The sequence below is a fragment of the Mastigoproctus giganteus genome, chromosome 9 (genome assembly GCF_048544385.1).
Source record: "Mastigoproctus giganteus isolate SK-2022 chromosome 9, ASM4854438v1, whole genome shotgun sequence".
Taxonomy (NCBI): domain Eukaryota; kingdom Metazoa; phylum Arthropoda; class Arachnida; order Uropygi; family Thelyphonidae; genus Mastigoproctus; species Mastigoproctus giganteus.
Genome location: NC_143583.1, coordinates 143,397,281 through 143,415,849, shown reverse-complemented (window position 1 = coordinate 143,415,849; position 18,569 = coordinate 143,397,281). Strand labels below are relative to the sequence as shown.

Here is an 18,569-nt window from a genome sequence, read left to right as displayed (position 1 = left end):
AGAATTTCAGCTAACAAAAAAAAAGTTATTGGTTTACTCTGAAAATTGTGCAGTGGTTGAAACTAAATTTGGAAATATTCGTTAAAAATACACTGTAGAAAGAAGATGAAGAAATATAATGATTTAGAAAAATAATAGTCTGGTCCAGACTTATTTGAAAATACTCTTTTTCTAGGAGATGTTTAGGATTCATCTGCAATAGTATTAATAGTAGCAAATGATGCAAGGTGGCAAGCTTATGCAGTATCATCCATAAAAATAAAACTATCCATCTCATCTGTTCATCACCTTTAATTCACAAAATGCCAGATGGACTTTGTTCCAACAATCATGTACTGTCTGGCTGAAAGCACATCTTTGCACATCTATCCTGCAACCGTTGTTTTTAAGTTTTAAATTTTAGTCCTTTTACATATGTTGTATGAGAAAGACAAATGATGCTATCAGTATTTATTTCACTCAGTCTGTTTAAAGCCTTAAATAAAGCTCTTAGAAAGCAGAAACAAAAATGATTATCACAACTCCATAATCCATTAATTAAAGGTATTATTTTTTATGAGAACCCCAAGCACTAGAGGTATTAGAACCTATAGTACTTAGTACCCTGCATGGGTTGGAGGAGGATAAGATGAAAAAATATATTTATTGGCATTAGACTTGAATTTCTGAAGATTGTAATTTTTGGGAAATACGTATGAAGGGAGGTTGTTCCAGAAAACGGAAGTTGAATTAATAAATGAGGAAGAAGAAAAGTTGATTCTGTGAGTTGGATGTTGGCTGGTTGTGGCACATGTTCAGGCTGGTTTGGAAGAGAGATCGGGAATTACAGAAGAACAGTGTCCATGGAAATATCTAGAAGAAACAGAATGTTTGAGACAGAGTGGAGAGACTCTGTTAGAGATGAGTCATTAATTAACCTAGATTCCCTCTTTTGAAAGGAATCTAGAAGCCTGAGAGAGGTTTTGGGGGCACCGCCCCAGATACAGAAACAATATTCCATGGTAGCGCAGATTTGCGATTTGTACAGCGTGAACAGTTGTTGGGAAGAAAAATAGAGCAAAAGAGAAAACCGTTTTTGAAGATGCAGAGGAGGCAATATTTGTAATGTGCTTATGCCAAGAGAGATTTAAAGTAGGGATATATGATCATGCATAGAAATCAGAGTGTCATTGAAAATAAGCGTAGGGGCAGAAGAATCCTTTTTGCGAGATAAGCCAGGACTGAGTTTTAGAATGATTGAAATCAACAGTTATCTTTTCCTCACTGGAGATCAGCATTTAAGGAAATTGTAGTGGATATTCGAGAAGTTGAAGCCGTTTGTGCAGAGGAAGGTGGAATGCAGTGTGCTATCATCAGCAAAACTATGGATTGGATTTCTGATTAATGGAAGGTCAAGAGGAAATATACAAGAGGAAAAGAATGGGAGAAAGAACCAAACCTTGGGGAACACCAACATTAGTGGAGAATTTACAAGACAGAGCCATCTGCCATTATCTGCAGCAAGAGGTTAAAGAAAAAACTGGATATCCAATTACAAAAACCAGTTGACAAACCATAAGATGGAAACTTATTTAGAAGACTTTTATGCCAAACATGATCAAAAGCATTTGAAATGTCAAGAGGAACTGCTTGAGTTTCACCAAACTTTTCCATTGAATTTGTCCATAGATAAACCAGAATACCACCAGTGGATCAACACTGATGGAATCCATACTGGCACTCATTGATCATATGGAAGGTTCCATTACTTTAGAGAGTAGAAGCAAGTGCAATGGGATGATAATTGGATGGGAGGGATTTGTCACTGGTTTTAGGAACTGGCTGGATATGAGAAAATATCCAAGCAGAAGGGAAAACACCTTTGGAATAAAAAAGTGAAAAGTTTCTTCAAAATCCTACTGACATCCATTGAATGGAGTGCACTGGGAATGGCGGGAGATGGTTTACCAAGATCGTCAATACACAAGTTGGAAGAAAAATAGGATGCTAGCAGGTCAGCTTTATTTTTGGCTAATGTAGCAGTAAAACCATCCATCTGCTTTTGATGGAGATGGGCAAAATTTTCAGCTAATAATGAAAACTTGCTTCTTGTCCAAATAGTACCCGAGCATTCGGACACTATTTGGACAAGAAGCAAGTTTTCTACCCTTAGCCTGTTCAAAATCTAATTCCTGTTTCAACAGCCGAACACATTTAGTAAACATATTAGCATAACTTCTGTTCCTTGAAAAATAATGGAGTCTCTGGTAAAGAAATTATGCAGGATCATCTAGACAGGAATGAATTTATACTGCAGTCACAATATGGATATTTTTAAAGGGTGACCTTGTGTGACCAATCTGATTGGATATTATAATGCAGTAACAAAGAACTGGATGCAAGAAATAATTTTGATATCATATACTTGGATTTCTGTTAAGCTTTTGATACTGTTGCACATAAAAGACTGCTGTACAAATTGGAGCACTATATCATTAAGGGTAAGTTACTGCTCTCGATAAGGTGGAAGAAGATGGAGAGTGGTTATTACTGGACAATGCTCTTCATTGACTAATGTTATAACAGGGTACCCTTGGTCCATTGTTGTTTTCTGTATTTATTAATGATATTGGTGATGGTATATCAGGCTTAATATCTAAGTTTGCAGATGATATAAAGGTTGGCAGTGTGGTTAATGACAATAATCAGGGTAAGCTGCTGAAATAGGGTTTAAACGAATTAGACTAATGGACTGAGAAATGGCAGTTAAAGTTTTACATTGAGAAATTCAAGGTACAGTGTACTGCATTTGGGTAGCAGTAATCCCATATTAACATACCAGCTGTGTGATACTACTCTCAGACCAGTGGACAATGAAAAAGACCTGGGGGGAAGCCTAATCGTGCACTCAGATATGAAGTTCTCTGAGCAATGCAGACAGGCTGCCAGGGCAGTTCATGTAGTTTTTTCTGTGAAATACAGAAACTTTGCCAGCAGGGACAAGGAAGTGATTATCCCATTTTACGTGGCAATGGTCAAGCAGCATCTTGAGTAGTGCATACAGGTCCTCATTTTAGGAAGGATGTAGATCTGCTGGAATGGGTATAGAGAAGGGCAACAAGATTGGTGAAGGAAACGAAATAGTGGTGTTATTAAAAAAGGCTTTAGTTCTGTAAATTGCTAGGTGATCTGATTTAGGTGTTTAAGACTTTGAATGGATTGGGCAAGCTCAGTGCTAATGGAATTTTCCTTTTGCTCAGACTACACACACATGATGGTCATAATTGAGAAAAGGTGGTTGCAGGGTAGATATGAAGAGGTTTGCCTTCAGCCAGTGAGTAGTCGACTGTCGGAACCAACGTCCATCTGATGTGGTGGGAGTGGGCAGTTTGAATAAATTCAGTGAAGATCTAAACAAATTATTGGAGATGTGAACAAGTGATGTGGGAGGGTGTTTTTTTTCCTATTGCTTTATAAGCTTGCTTTCTTGCATCATATGCCACTAATAATAATAACTGCTGAACAGAGGAAGAATGAAGAACTCGTGAATGAACAAGTTTAGTTAAGGACACAGTAATAGTGACACATCAGACATGGAACAGTTTGTTTCAACAGCCAAACACATTTAGTAAATTTCAATACGAGAAATTCAACATTAGGAACAAACTTAAATATGGAGTCAAATTCCAGGATTATCTGAATTTGCAATTGGAATAGCAATCTTGCTGATTAATACCAATTTGAAAGGGCATCTCTTAGCTTACACATATAGAGCAAAAGGAAAAAGAGACAGAGGAAGACCGAAGAAAAGATGGGCAGACCTCTTTGAGATCGGAACAGGTGGATCATCTAATCCGTGAAGGAAGACAAGACAAAGGGCATCTCTTATGAGATGCCCTTTGTCTTGTCTTTTGAATTTGAAGGTGTTCCATGTATTTAGTGACCCTCTGTTACGAGATAACTGTAGAGGCTGTAAGATTGCAGCAAAAAAAACACACAGCTGAAAGTTGAAAGTGAGCTCCCCACCATTTGGAATGCTGTAGTTAAGCATTCTGCAAGCAACATTGATGATAGTGAGAGAAAAGAGTTTGGACAGAAATTTGTGAAGATTACCAAATGAGTCAGAAAGAACTAAACAAATGTAGAAATGGATGGGTTAACAGTGTCAAATGCAGAGTTCATCAGATGTATAAATTCAGTTTTTTGTTTGTTCTTGAGGGTATTTATCATATGAAAGTCAGGAGTAGATTAGAAGTGGTAGATTTTCTGGTACTCCAAAATGTGATTGCTCTGTTTTGGACTCTCAGGAAAATCTGCTACCTCTAATCTGCTTCTAGCTTTCATCTTCAGGGGGAAATAAAAAAAAAAAAAACACTTTTGTTGAAAGATATTAGAGACTTCGGCTGTGTGGACTAAGTAGACAGCATGGAATTGCTGAAATTATACAGGCTTTCAAAGACACCTTGCATCTGGCTCCAGGTTAATAAATATTTGGTGTTATTCTCATTAATATGCTGTGTCTTTTGCCCATGCCATCATTAAGGTCATCATCTGCAAATATAATTTTTAAGATATATTGAGAGAGTCACTTGGTCTCATTTAAAAAAATAATCTCTATTATACCTCAGGACACGAGGAGACTATACAGCAAGAAGAGTGTTTAATAGCTTTTTGTTACCACAGCTACGCACAGCTAACAAGTGATTGTGCATTTTTTATGCCAGCATGCAAAAATGCAATATATATTGTATTTGAATATCAGTGCAAATACATGCATTACTACAATGCCCAAAGCTTATCTCTTGAAATGGTTTGTTTATACCTCCTTCCCCCAAAGACTGCCAAATGGAAAAGTAATATTAATTACGTATTTGTTATGACAGTGACATAGCACTCAATTAATAATGTACTGTTCATGTTTTTTGTTGGTATACAAACTGAAATACCAAATATTGCATACTTCTAGTACTTATGCTGTGTCATAGGATGATTCTAAACTTCAAATATATAAGGATTTACATAAACTTCATAATTGGTACTTTGGTTTTTGTTCTTTTTTATTAAGTTTACACTCCTATTTTGCTGATTCTCTTTATGTGTAGTAGTCAGAAATTTTAATTATATATTGCTACATTTGTTTTAATTTCTGATAAAGCCCAAGAAAGCTATAGGGAAACAGAAATCCAAAGAAGAAAAAATTAGTCAAGAAACACTTGTCATGATGAACCAAAGACGACAAATGAAGAGCAAGAAAAACACTGACAGGGAGAAAATTGAGTATACTGAGTTATGCAAAGCCATTAGAAAGAGACTCAGAGAGGACATAAGAAGATTTAACACAAGAAAAGTAGAACAAGCATTAAGGGAAAACAAAGGATTTAAATCAGCAGCCATGAGCAGTAATACAGAAAGACAAATGATACTGAAACTGAAGAATAGCGATGGTGTACTTATAAACAGCAGAGAAGGCATGATTCAAATAGCAGAAGACTACTATAGAGAATTATACAAGGAGTGAGGGAATGATACCAGCAGTGGGGAACATGGATTGCAAAGTAGCAACACATACGACATACCCGATATTCTTCTTGATGAGGTAGAACATGCATTGAAGAAAATGAAGAATCGGAAAGCCCTGGTGGTAGATGAAGTTACTGTAGAATTGTTAAAATTGGGAGGAAGAGAGATAACACAAAAACTGGCAAGGCTCTTCACAAAGTGTATTAGAAAAGGTGTGATGCCTAAGCAGTGGAATAATGCAATCATAGTTTTGCTGCATAAGAAAGGAGATAAATCAGAAATTGGAAATTATAGACCAATTAGCTTGTTATCCCATATCTACAAGTTGTTCACAAGGGTCATTACTAACAGATTAGAAAGAATACTTGAGAGAATCAACCAAAAGAGCAAGCTGGTTTTAGGACAGGATTCTCAACTATGGATCACCTTCACATAATATCACAGCTAATGGAGAAAGCAAATGAATATAAAACGCCATTATGCCTGGCATTTGTGGATTATGAAAAGGCATTTGACTCCATACAGCATAAGGCAATGTTTCGGGCACTGGAAAGACAAGGCATAGATACTCCATATATTATGATTTTGAAGAAAATATATGAGAGTGCTACCTCCTTTATTAGACTAGACAAAGACAGTAGCAAATTTAAAATCGAGAAAGGAGTTCGACAAGGAGACATAATATCTCCGAAGCTGTTTACTGCTGCCCTTGAGGAAGCTTTCAGAAGATTAGACTGGTCGCAGAAAGGAGTCAATGTGAACGGAGAGTACCTAAATCATTTACGATTTGCAGATGACATTGTGGTCATAAGCCACGATCCCAAAGAATTAGAGGAAAATCTTAATCAGTTATGAACAGTTAGTAAGGATTTTGGACTAAAGATGAATATGGCTAAAACAAAAGTAATGATGAACAAGTATGCCACAGAAAGGAAAATAATGATTGAAGGAGCAATAATTGAAAAGGTGGAGTCATATACTTATCTGGGACAAGTTATTAGCTGTAATAATGATAAATGGCTGGAAGTCAAGAGAAGAATGAATTTTGGATGGATAGCATTCAGGAAATATAGTCACATACTGAAGAGCAATATCCCAGTTTGTCTGAAACGTAAAATAATGAATCAATGTATACTCCCCACCATGACTTATGGAAGTGAAACTTGGGCACTCACCAAAAGAATGGAAGAGAAGCTAAGAACTACACAGCGAAGAATGGAACGAATTATATTGGGAATCAGACTGTTAGACAAGAAGAGAAACACATGGATTAGGCAGCAAACTCAAGTAAAGGACATTCTTATCAAAACAAAAGAACTAAAATGGTCTTGGGCAGGACACATAGCTCGAAGACATGATGACAGATGGACTAAGAAAATAACAGAATGGTACCCAAGAGGAGCTAGAAGAAAACCTGGGAGACAAAGGCGGAGATGGATAGATGAAATTCATGAGTTTTTGAATAGTAAATGGATGGCCAGTGCTCAAAACAGAAGGAACTGGAAAGTTGCTGGAGAGGCCTTCATCCTGCAGTGGATTGAAAATGGCTGATGATGATGATGATGATGACATTTGTTTGTGTTATCAGCAAATCCTAAGTTAGTAAGAGGTGCTTTTATTTTATTATTATTATTTTTTTATTATTCTTATTTATAACATCTTTTAATGTACAAAACATTCAAAGATGTTATAATCAAGAAAGGCAATGTGGCATATATGTGTGGGAAATAACAAAGCTTTGGTAAATGTAATGAAAGCTTTATTAAAAAATGGGCATTTGTCCCTTAACTTTTAAACAAACTGACTAAAATCTTTAATGCACTAATGTTTTGAGAATTACATTGCAAATTGCCATCATCACAGCCTATAAAGTGTTGATAAATAAAAATAGCACTTACTGTATATTAAATTTAATTGTCAGTTTACCCTACATCAGACATGAGAGATATTTTAGTATATCAATGATATTAGTTATAGTATGCCAGATTATATAATTTATTGTGTATTACGTTTATACTGATTCTGTAAACACAATACACAATAAAGTTTGAGTTTATTGGCTGGATTTGCATGTTTGGGTTGAAAAAACGAGAATTATTTCCAGATAAAAACCCAGTTCCCGCCTGAGATTGGCTAACTATAACTCTGATCCAAGTGTGTGGGATGAGGTGCCCCAGACAATATTTTAGCAATTTGTGGCCTTATTTACTCCAGATACAGCTGAAACTACTATAACTGTTTTTGAAATGTTTTCTTTGATTCTCTGCTGAAAAGTACAGAAACCAGGTTATGCCTAATTATATTAGTGATGGTCATAATTGAGGAGTTTTAATTAAATAATTGATTATGGTCAGTAATCAAAATAATATCAATTATGGTATGTGCATAATCAAATAGAAAGGTAGAATTGTGAAAGGTAAAAAGATACAGAGTGAAAAGTGTGGCTTTTGATGCCTTTCTCTTTTTAATTTTATAATTGATTTATGGAAATCATCTGATTATTGAAATAATCGATTATGCCCAGTCACTAAATTATATACACATTGAGTGACATCTGTCATATACAGTTATTGACAGTGAGTTAACTTTATTGATGCTTGTTTTAACCCAGCTGTAACCCTCTCTGTCTTCATGACATTGAAGCATCATCTGGAATGAAACTGTTGATATGTGCTTTATATTACATGCAGTGTCACTCATAGTGTTGATAGGCTGACATTCAACTGATATACAGTTGCATTCATTGAGTGGTGCAAGTTTTTGAATTTGCACTTTGCTTACAGACAGGTCTAAAGAGAATTTTATTTTCAAAAGCTAATTAATATAAAAAAATGGATTTTTCACATTTGTGATTCAGAAAAGATTGAAAATAAAGGTGGCTTCAAAAAATATTGAATTGTTTCATGCTGATTTTTAAAATGCATGTGCCTGAGATTACTTTGACCCATCACCTAGAGGAGTAAAAATTCTTTGAGAACACAGATCCAGGCTAAGAATTCCTCCGGTCTTAATTGAGATTCTAAGTCAGGCCCCTTTAAAATGAGTGACAAATGACAAACCCATTATGCTCTCATGGACGTTGAAGGATATTGCAACAATAACCTAATAAGCTATTTTGACAGTTACTCACAAGCTGGATCTAGGAAACAATTTCAGTATAGTTTATTTGGATTTTAGCAAGGCATTTGACTCAGTAACTCAAGAGAGATTACTGTATAAGCTGGAACACTGGATTACTAGAAAGATTCTAAGATAGATTGCAGGGAAAATGACAGGTTTTGTGATTAATGGACATTCTTCATATTAGTGTAATGTCAGAGCTAGGATTTTCCCAAGGATTGGTTCTTGAACCACTTGTTTCTGATTTTCATTTAACATCAACAAAGGGATTAAGGGCATGATGTCAAAATTGGCAGACAATGTAAAGGTTGGGACAGTCATTAATGATCAATACCAAACAGTGCACCTTCAGAAAGACTTGAAGAGGTTTCAGGAATGGTCAGAAAAGGGGCAGCAATGTTTTCATGCAGAAAAATTCAAGGTTTTACACTTGGGGAATAGCAACCCCAAAATAAATTATACGCTTGGTGGGGTTGAATTAAAAACAGTAGAGGAAGAAGATATCTGGCAGTTACAATACAGGCAGATGTGAAGTTTTCTGAGCAATGTAGGGGGTGTCCAGGAAAGCCCATGATGTCCTATCAAACATTATCTTGTAGAGATAGGAGGTCATACAATTATCTTATACAGTGGGATTATGACCACTGTGTGTCCTCTTAAGAGGTGCCTATAAACCTAAAAAGGGTGCTCAGCTAGAGCATTATATGGAGTTTCTGTAAACAGAATGCCCAGATTTGAATTTGTGGTTTATGAATGCTCATAATAACTGCACAATCCTACACCAACCGTTATTAAATAAAATAAATAAATAGTGTTGTGTTATATTAGAATAATAATGATGCAAATAAATGAAATAAATAGAATGATATAATTCCACTGGATAAAAAGGTAACAGTCTGTACAATAAAATATGAAATTTTAAACTGCAATGAATAAATTATAATAAACAATATAGATAAAACACAGGATAATAAAACCGAAAAAAGGGCTTAAAAAAAAAAAAACCTTAGCTTTCGGAGGCATCCGCCTCCTTTTTCAACAGTGAGGTTAATCATACAACACATCCTTAAATATCAGTTTTCTGTGTGCTGAGAACCGTGGTTCTCAGCACATGTTTTTACAGGCGCATGGACAGTATTCTCCCCCATGTGCACTGGAACTGGAAATGGCTCAGGAGTGTGCTAGGCGGAATTGCTGATCCCCTCCAAGAACCACCACCACCACCACCTCAAAGAGGGGATGAATGCAGATTCCCCTGTCTCTATTAATGGATTGCTCTCAGAGGAGCAAATCCGCAACTCTCAAGCCATTTGCATTCCCAAAATCTATGTGCCTGGTCGACAACAGCTTTGTCCGGGGAGATTAGATGGTGCTCCTCCCAAAAATGTTCTGCCACAGCAGACCAGGCACATAGATTTTAGGACCGCAAATGGCTCGAAAGCTTGCGGATTTGATCCTCTGAGAGCAATACAATAGAGATAGGGGAATCCGCATTCATCCCCTCTTCAAGGCAGTGGTTCTTGGACGGGATGAGCGGTTCTGCCTGGCACGCTCCCAAGCCATTTCCAGTTCCAGTGCACATGGGGAGAATACTGCCCACGCTCCTGTAGAAACGTGCTGAGAACCGTGAACTGGCTTATATTTAAGGATGTGCTGTACAATAAACCTCACTGTTGAAAAAGGAGGCGGATGCCTCTGAAAGCTACGGTGTTTTAGCACTTTTATTGGTTTTATTATCCTGTGTTTTATCTACATTGTTTATTGTAATTTCTTCATTGCAGTTTAAAATTTCATATTTTATTGTACAGACAGTTACCTTTTTATCAGTTTTATCCAGTGGAATTATATCATTCTATTTATTTATTTTATTTAATAACGGTTGGTGTAGGACTGTGCAGTTATTATGAATATGAATATTGCCAACCCCAGAGACCTATTTGAAGATTTATGAATGCTATAAATAATTAATTTGTGCATTCTGTTATTGTATATGAACCACAGATTTTTAAAATTATTTTAATTGTCATGAAGAAGATTAAACTAGGCTTTATTTTTAAACTGTAATGTAGAGTATAGTCAGGTTTTATTTAATTTCTGTGGAGCAGAAAATTCAAAATTTTATATTCACTGATAAATTCTATCTTTGTCAGTTAGTGCAGTGGTTCCCAAAATATTTCTGTTGGCAAACCCCTTTAGTAATATCAGTTTTTACAGTGAACCCCATGGCTGCTTGGTTACAAGCCTTAAAATATAACTCCTTTGAACATACTGAATTTGCAAAAATTTTCCTTTCATATCCCCTAACCACTAGTTGGGAAATGCTGTACTAGAGTTAGCTAAATTAATTTGTTGATGTGCTGCATATTCTGGAAATTGCAAATTCATGTGATTGAGTACATGAATAATTCTAATAAGTTGATATATAGTGGCTGAAGTGATATAAGGATGCTCTTTTCTTCTTTTTTTTTTTTTTTTTTTTTTTTTTTTGTGATGCTTTATAAGCTTGTTTTCTTGCATCATTTGCCACTACTAATTCTAGGCTAACTATTATTTTCTTAAGTTTTAGAGAAAATAAATTCTTTTCCATATGACTAGTGTAATGGATATTGAGAGAGATCAAAATAGGTGTTAGCATTAGTAGAGGCATATGATGCAAGAAAGCAAGCTTATGCAGCATCAGCCACCGTTCGAAATACCTGTCCAGCTGAGCCTTAAATTTATTTAAGCTATCAACTTCCACAACAAGGGATGGAAGTCTTTTCCACCAACCAACTACCCACTGGTTAAAGGTGCAAATTTCCGCACATCTATCCTACATCTGTCTTTCCTCAATTTGAATTTATGCCCTCTCAGGTGATTATTCTGAGCAAGAGGAAGAATCCCATCGGCATTGAGCATGCTCAAACCATTCGTGGCTTTGTACACCTCTATCAGATCACCTCGCCGGTGCCTAGTCTCCAGACATTGTAATTTGCAAAACTTAAGCCTTTCTTCGTAAGAGCAACCCTTTGTTCCGTTCACTAATCTTGTTGCCCTTCTCTGTACTTGTTCCAGCATCTCTACATCCTTAGTGAAATGAATCCTCCAGACCTGTATACAGTACTCTAGGTGTGGCCTGACCATTGCCTTATACAAAGGAATAATCATCTCCTTATCCCTGCTAGAAAAATTCCTATATATCATTGACAAGACACCATGAGCTACTCTTGCCGCCTGTCTGCACTGCTCAGAGAACTTCATATCTGCCTACACAATTATCCCAGGTCCTTTTCATTCTCTACCACTGTCAGTGTAGTACCACAGAGTTGATACGTTGCTCTGGGGTTACTGTTTCCCATATGTAATATTTTACATTTGTCAATGTTAAACTTCATTTGCCACCTAGCCCATCTGCTCAACCTTTCCAGCTCCTGTTGCAGCAGCATAGCGTCAATATTGTCCTTAACAACCCTGCCGACCTTTGTATCGTCTGCAGACTTGGACATTAAGCTTGATATACCATCATCAGTATCATTTATAAATACAGAAAACAACAATGAACCCAACACTGAACCCTGAGGAACTCCACTAATAACATTAGTCCACGATGAGCAGTGTCCATTGATTACCACTCTCTGTCTTCTCCCCCTCAACCATCCCTTTATCCATAGCAGCAATTTGCCACCAATGCCACACTGCTCCAATTTGTGCAGGAGTCTTCCATGTGCAGCAGTATCAAAAGCCTTTCTAAGATCCAAATATATAATAAAGTTATTCCCTGCATCCAGTTCTTTTGTGACTGCATCATAGTATCCAATCAAATTGGTCAGGCAAGACTTTCCCTTAACAAAATCGTGCTGTATCCGAGCTATAACTGAAGTCTTGTCTAGATGATCCTACAGTGCTTCTTTAACCAGTGCCTCCATTAATTTTCCAGGAACAGAAGTTAAACTCACAGGTCTATAATTACTTGTGTTAGCCTTTGATCCTCCTTTGTGAATTGGGGTCACGTTTGCACATCTCCAGTCTATGGGTACCTCCCCGAGTCCAAAGAAGCTCTCATAATTATGGCTAAGGGTTTGCTTACTTCCTTTGCTGCCTTCTTTAATATAACTGGATAGATCCCATCCATCCCCAGTGCCTTTTTTATGTTTATCCTCAACAATTTCTCCTCCACTTTCCTCTCGGTTATTACAAAATCATCTAGCTCACTGCCAAAGTTAACTTCACCTCTGGTATTCCCCTTCCTGAATAACTCCTCATGTGTGAATGTAGACGCAAAATACTTGTTTAGTTTGTTAGCCAGCTGAGCAGGATCCTCAACTGTTGAACCATCAATATCCAGTGGACCAATCTGATTCATCCCTTTCCTTCTAGAGTTTACATAGGTAAAGAACTCTTTTCTGTTTTTCTTTGCATCCTTTGCCAACAATTTCTCATAATCTGCCTTTGCCTGCCTAAACTCCTTTGTGACGTGGTTACAGACCAGCTTATATCTATATCCTATCTGTATCCTAGGCATCCATGTCACCCATTAATTTATATGTATCCCATGCATTTTTCTTCTCTGCTATATGTCTCATTAGTTCATCTGTCATCCATTTAGGCCTAAACCTTGAACAATATTTCTTAGTTGGTATCTAAAGCCTAGTAGCTTCCAAGATAAATTCTTTGAATGCTTCCCGTTTTGAATTTGCTGTTGGTAACGTCATCAGTTGGTTCCACTGTATAGAATTTAAATACTGTCTCAGACCATCATAGTTGCCTTTACGAAAGCAAAAATCCTTCCCTTTACCTCTGATGGTAGTTACCTCTTTGAGTAAATCCCAACTCTGCACACTGTGATCACTGCAGATTCTTAATGCATGAAGAATCACTACTGATAATCAGATCAAGAATATTACTCCCTCTAGTTGCCTCCCGAACATGCTGATGTAGAAAACAGTCATCCAATAAATCCACAAAAGCCTTGCTAGTGTGTGAGAGACCAACCCACAGATTCCAGTCAATATCTGGGAAATTAAAATTCCCCCATTATAAGGCTCTCTGATTTACTAGCCCACTCTATTTCCCTGTACAGTTTCTTATTATACTCATCAGAGTCATTAGGCCTATAGCACACTCCTACTCTCAATTTTGATCTAACAATGCTTATGTCACACCAAACTGACTTGACACTGCACTGTCCAGTGATGTTGACTGGCTTCACTTCCTTGGATTTTGTGTGTTTCTTAACTAGTAGCATAAACCCTCCTCCCTTCCTATCCTTTCTGTACACATTGTACTCCCCAAATTCCAGTTCTGCATTCCTTATATCTGTGTGACACCACGTCTCTGATATCCCAACAATATCTGCCATTGATGTTTTGAGCAATACTTCAAATTTATCAAATTTATTTACCAAACTCCTAGATGTTATATCTGTATTATCACATGCATGTATGATAATATTCCTTAATGGTTGTGCCTCCATAGCCAGGTGGGAAGGAGCAGCAGTGCGTAGCACACGCTTCTAGATTAGACCGGGATTCGAGCTCATCACCACCAAATATGGAGGATGCGGAAAGGTCAGGGAATGACCACTGCATATTCCTGGAGCAATATGGGCTTAGTTGCTAATGCCCCTAAAAACCAAATAACAACAGCAGCAACAACAACCTTAATGGTCTTGTAGAGTCAGAGAGTTATTTAGATTTAAAAAATAGATTAGATAAATATTTTTTCTCATTTATTTTTTTATTTATGTACATATAAATAAATTTCCATTTGACAGCCAAAGAAGGAAGAGTGTGTACAACCTCGATGCAAATATTTCATTCAAGTTTAATTTATCAGTGCAACATCTAACAATGGGCTATACTTTCTCAGTTCACGGCACCCTTAGTGTCTCAATAATTTTTCCATGGCACCCCTAAGCCAAAAAAAAAATACCTAACAGTTCCGTTTATTAAGTAGTTAGGTCCAAACAACTTAATAAGTAATGTTGAAACTGTGAACTACCTAGAGCTAGTAGTTCACTCAACATCCAACAGATGTCGAGTATCACTGTTTTCCTCGAAGATTTAAAATATCCTGTGTGATTTAAAATATCCTGGGTGCCGTGACACATAGTTTGGAAACCGCTGGGCTATATCCTTTTTGTGGTATGACCCACATTGCAAGATCAAGCTTACGTGCTTGATCTCGCAATGTGCAAATTTGCATCCATAATGCACACAGCTAACTCAACATATATTTATTTATGTTTTTTATTATTATTTTATTTATTTATTTTTTTTTTTTTTGATGACAGATGCTTACTAAGTTTGGTCCCCTGACTCATTCTCTCCTTTTTATTCTTATACAGTCTGTTGCCCTCTGCTAAATATTTTTAATATAAGACCTGACAAAGCCAAGTGGTCACGAGGAAAAGTGTAGCACACTTTTTGACTGGACCGGGGTTCAAGCCCGTGACTGCTAAATACGATTGCCATTTGTATTGATTGATTTATTGTAAACCCAAGCGCGGTACTAAGTACTATAGGTTCTAATACCTCTCGTGTTTGGGGTTCACATTAAAAAAAAAAAAAAAAAACTCCATTGATCTGGTGGTCGTGCAAGAGTATAAACAAGAATACAGCTGCCATTTAATATATTTAAATTTTCCTTTTGCTCTTTACACTTATATTGCATAAAGATTCGTGGCTATGCAAGATAATTCCCATTGTACCTATTTGCGCAAGATCATAAGTAATCATTATTATTTCTATTATGGTTTTTAAATGATCTGACATAGAGAGATCTTTAATTAGTAGATGAGTACACATATTAATATAATTTATATATATGATTTTTGTTATTAGAAAAGTTATGGAATCCATAGTTAGGATTTAGTCCATATATTTAGTATCTGGACAACAGTGATATGGGAATCATGTGCATTTTTGGTATGCCACTACTATGCATCAAACTAAATGAAGAATTTTGAGCACTTGGTTTAACACAGAGTACCATCCTAGTTCTTCCCTTCACTCTTCGTTTTAGTTATGTTACAAATCATGCAGTTTTATATTAGGTAAAACTTTTTATGTTGCTCCAATAAATGCATTTTATATGAATTGAGTTAGTGTGACATTAGAGGTAAGTTACAGATATGCCAGACAAGCTGTTCTTGCTACCTGGGAGTCTAAAACACTGATGGAACTGATATTCGGGTGACACTCAAGTCAAGTGGACCCAATTTCGGCGAAGTCCGGACGGTCTATGACAGCCAAATCCTCTGCTTGCACCTTCACGATGGTGGGACTGTTAGTAATCCTGGGTATAACCTTCATGCACAAGTACATGGTGGGCGACCACTCAGGTGTGAACCAACGTAAGCAGGGGTTGAGGTGTGGCGCCCACACCACATGGAGGAACGCCGCCCCTCTATGTTACCAGGCAGTACTAGGTGGTAGATGACTTTAATCAACCGGTGAAATACCACCACTTTGCTTATTGGAGGCTTGAAGTGGTGGAACCCATGTTTAGTCTCAAGAGCTAAGTTCCGGCAACCCTTCCCTATCTCTTCCATCATGCAGTATGATTGATGATTTTTGAGGTTATGATGAATGTCGTGGCGAGATCCAATATTCCTTACATTTCGAGGGTACAGCTCTAAAACGGTGTTCGCAGGCCGGCCGCTAGATAGTACACCGGACCAAACCTATTGGTAACTCTCTAGGAGGCTTCCGGATCAGCTAGTGTATAATCTTGCTACCTCTACTCTGCCAGATAGTGACTGGAGGGAGTCCGAGTAGTGTGTATGCGGGGAGCATTGTCGAGGCCACGTCATGTCAAGGATCTGGGTATATTCTTACCATGTGTATGGCATATCCAAAAATTTCATTACTTCATACAGCTTGTCCCACCCACTTTTTCTTACTATTGAATACACCATGAATTGTCAAAATAATAGAGCATGCTTATCTGCGAAAAGATCTAAACCTCCCAAGGACTTCCCAATTCATTTCCCAAATATACGTGGTCTCAATTCCAATCTCAACGATGTCCATTTCCACTTGCAGTCTTCCAAACCCCATGTACTTTTTCTGACTGAATCTCAGTTATCAGTTGATTCAACTACTGCTCATCTCAGATGTCCAAATTATTTGCTGTACGATTCCTTTCGCCTCAAAAGTGGTACTTGTGCATATGTCCGTTCTGATATTCTCTGTCAGAGACTTGGCAATTTGGAATCTCCTCTCTTTGATCTTCTCTGGCTTAAAATCTCTCTACTTCATTGTGTAAAATTCATCTGTTGTCTCTACCGTTCTCTCAACTCCACTAATCACTTGGAGCTCTTTGACTTCCTCTCTTTGCAACTTGACTTTCTCCAGCCCAGCTTTCCTAACAGTGAGGTAATTTTCCGTGGTGATTTTAACGTTCACAACTCCAGCTGGCTTCCGTTTACTAGTCACACCGACCCAGCAGGTCAAGTTGCTGAGGCTTTTGCAATTACTAATGATCTAGCACAGATTGTTCATTTACCTACAAGAATACCGGACAATCCTAATCATACAGCCAATACGCTTGATCTTTTTCTCACAAACAACCCTTCTAAGTACAAGGTTGAAGTGAGAGGTCCTTTAGGCACTTCAGATCACAACTTGGTGATTGTCTCTTCTCCAATGGAACCTTTATCTCGTGGCTATTCCCAACCTCGTATTGTTTGGCATTACAAGAATGCAAAATGGGATGACCTACGAGACTTCTTTTCTTCTTTTCCTTGGTCTGATTACTGTTTCAAAACTTCTGATGTCAACGTTTGCTCAGATCGTGTCAGTGAAATTATTCTTGCAGGAATGGAATCCTTTATCCCACACTCCACTTTAAAATCTTGACCTTTATCTAAACTTTGGTTTTCCAATAAATGTGCTAAGGCTGTCCAAGCGAAGAATGTTGCATATCGTAATTGGCTTGTTTCTAATTCTTCAGTTTCATTTTCTGCCTACACCAAAGCTCGCAACAATTGTAAAGCAGTTATTAATCAGTCCAAACTAGAGTTTGAACAGGCTAAGAGTAGAAAACTTGCTTCTTGCCCTAATGGTAGCCGAGCATTCTGGTCTCTTGCCAAAGCTATTGGCCGCAACTTTTGCCCATCTCTGCTCCCACCTTTGTCCAAACCAGATGGTTCTGTTGTCACTTCAGCCAAGGATAAAGTTGACCATTTTTCTTCGAGCTCATGTATTAATGATCTTGGTAAAACACCTCCCACCATTCCTAACACGCTCCATTCAATGCCTCCTGTGGTCTTCCGTCAAAAGGATATCAGAAGGATTTTGATGAATCTTGATGCTAAGAAAGCTCCAGGTCCTGATGGTATTTCTCCTCTTGTTCTCAAAACCTGTGCTCCTGAACTTACTCCTATTCTTTGCCGCCTTTTTTCACTTTCTTATTCCAAAGGTGTTTTTCCTTCTGCTTGGAAATTTGCTCATATCCAGCCAGTTCCTAAAAAGGGTGACAAATCCCTCCCATCCAATTATCATCCCATTGCAATTACTTCTACTCTTTCTAAAGTAATGGAGAAATCAATTAACTGGCAACTCTTAAACTACCTAGAAACCTTCCGTCTTATCAACGATCGCCAGTATGGATTCCGTCAGTGTCGATCCACTGGTGATATTCTGGCTTATGTTACCCATTTATGGACTAATTCAATGGAAAGGTTCGGTGAAACACAAATAGTTGTTCTTGACATCTCAAAGGCTTTTGATCGTGTTTGGCATAAAGGTCTTCTAAACAAGCTTCCATCTTATGGTTTGCCAACTGTTTTTAGTAATTGGTTATCCCGTTTTCTCCCTGATCGCTCACTGAGGGTGATGATAGATGGCTCTCTGTCTTCTAACTTTTCCACTAATGCCGGTGTCCCCCAAGGTTCAGTTCTTTACCCCACTCTTTTCCTCTTGAATATCAATGACCTTCTTCCATTGACTGGAAATCCTATCCATAGT

The 18,569-nt window shown here is 37.4% G+C and overlaps 1 protein-coding gene across 4 annotated transcripts in view; it reads left to right on the top strand.

Moving 5' to 3' along the window:
* The window catches only part of msl-3 (male-specific lethal 3), a 229,436-nt gene that overhangs the window by 11,950 nt on the left and 198,917 nt on the right, over positions 1 to 18,569 (top strand). The window lies entirely within an intron of this gene.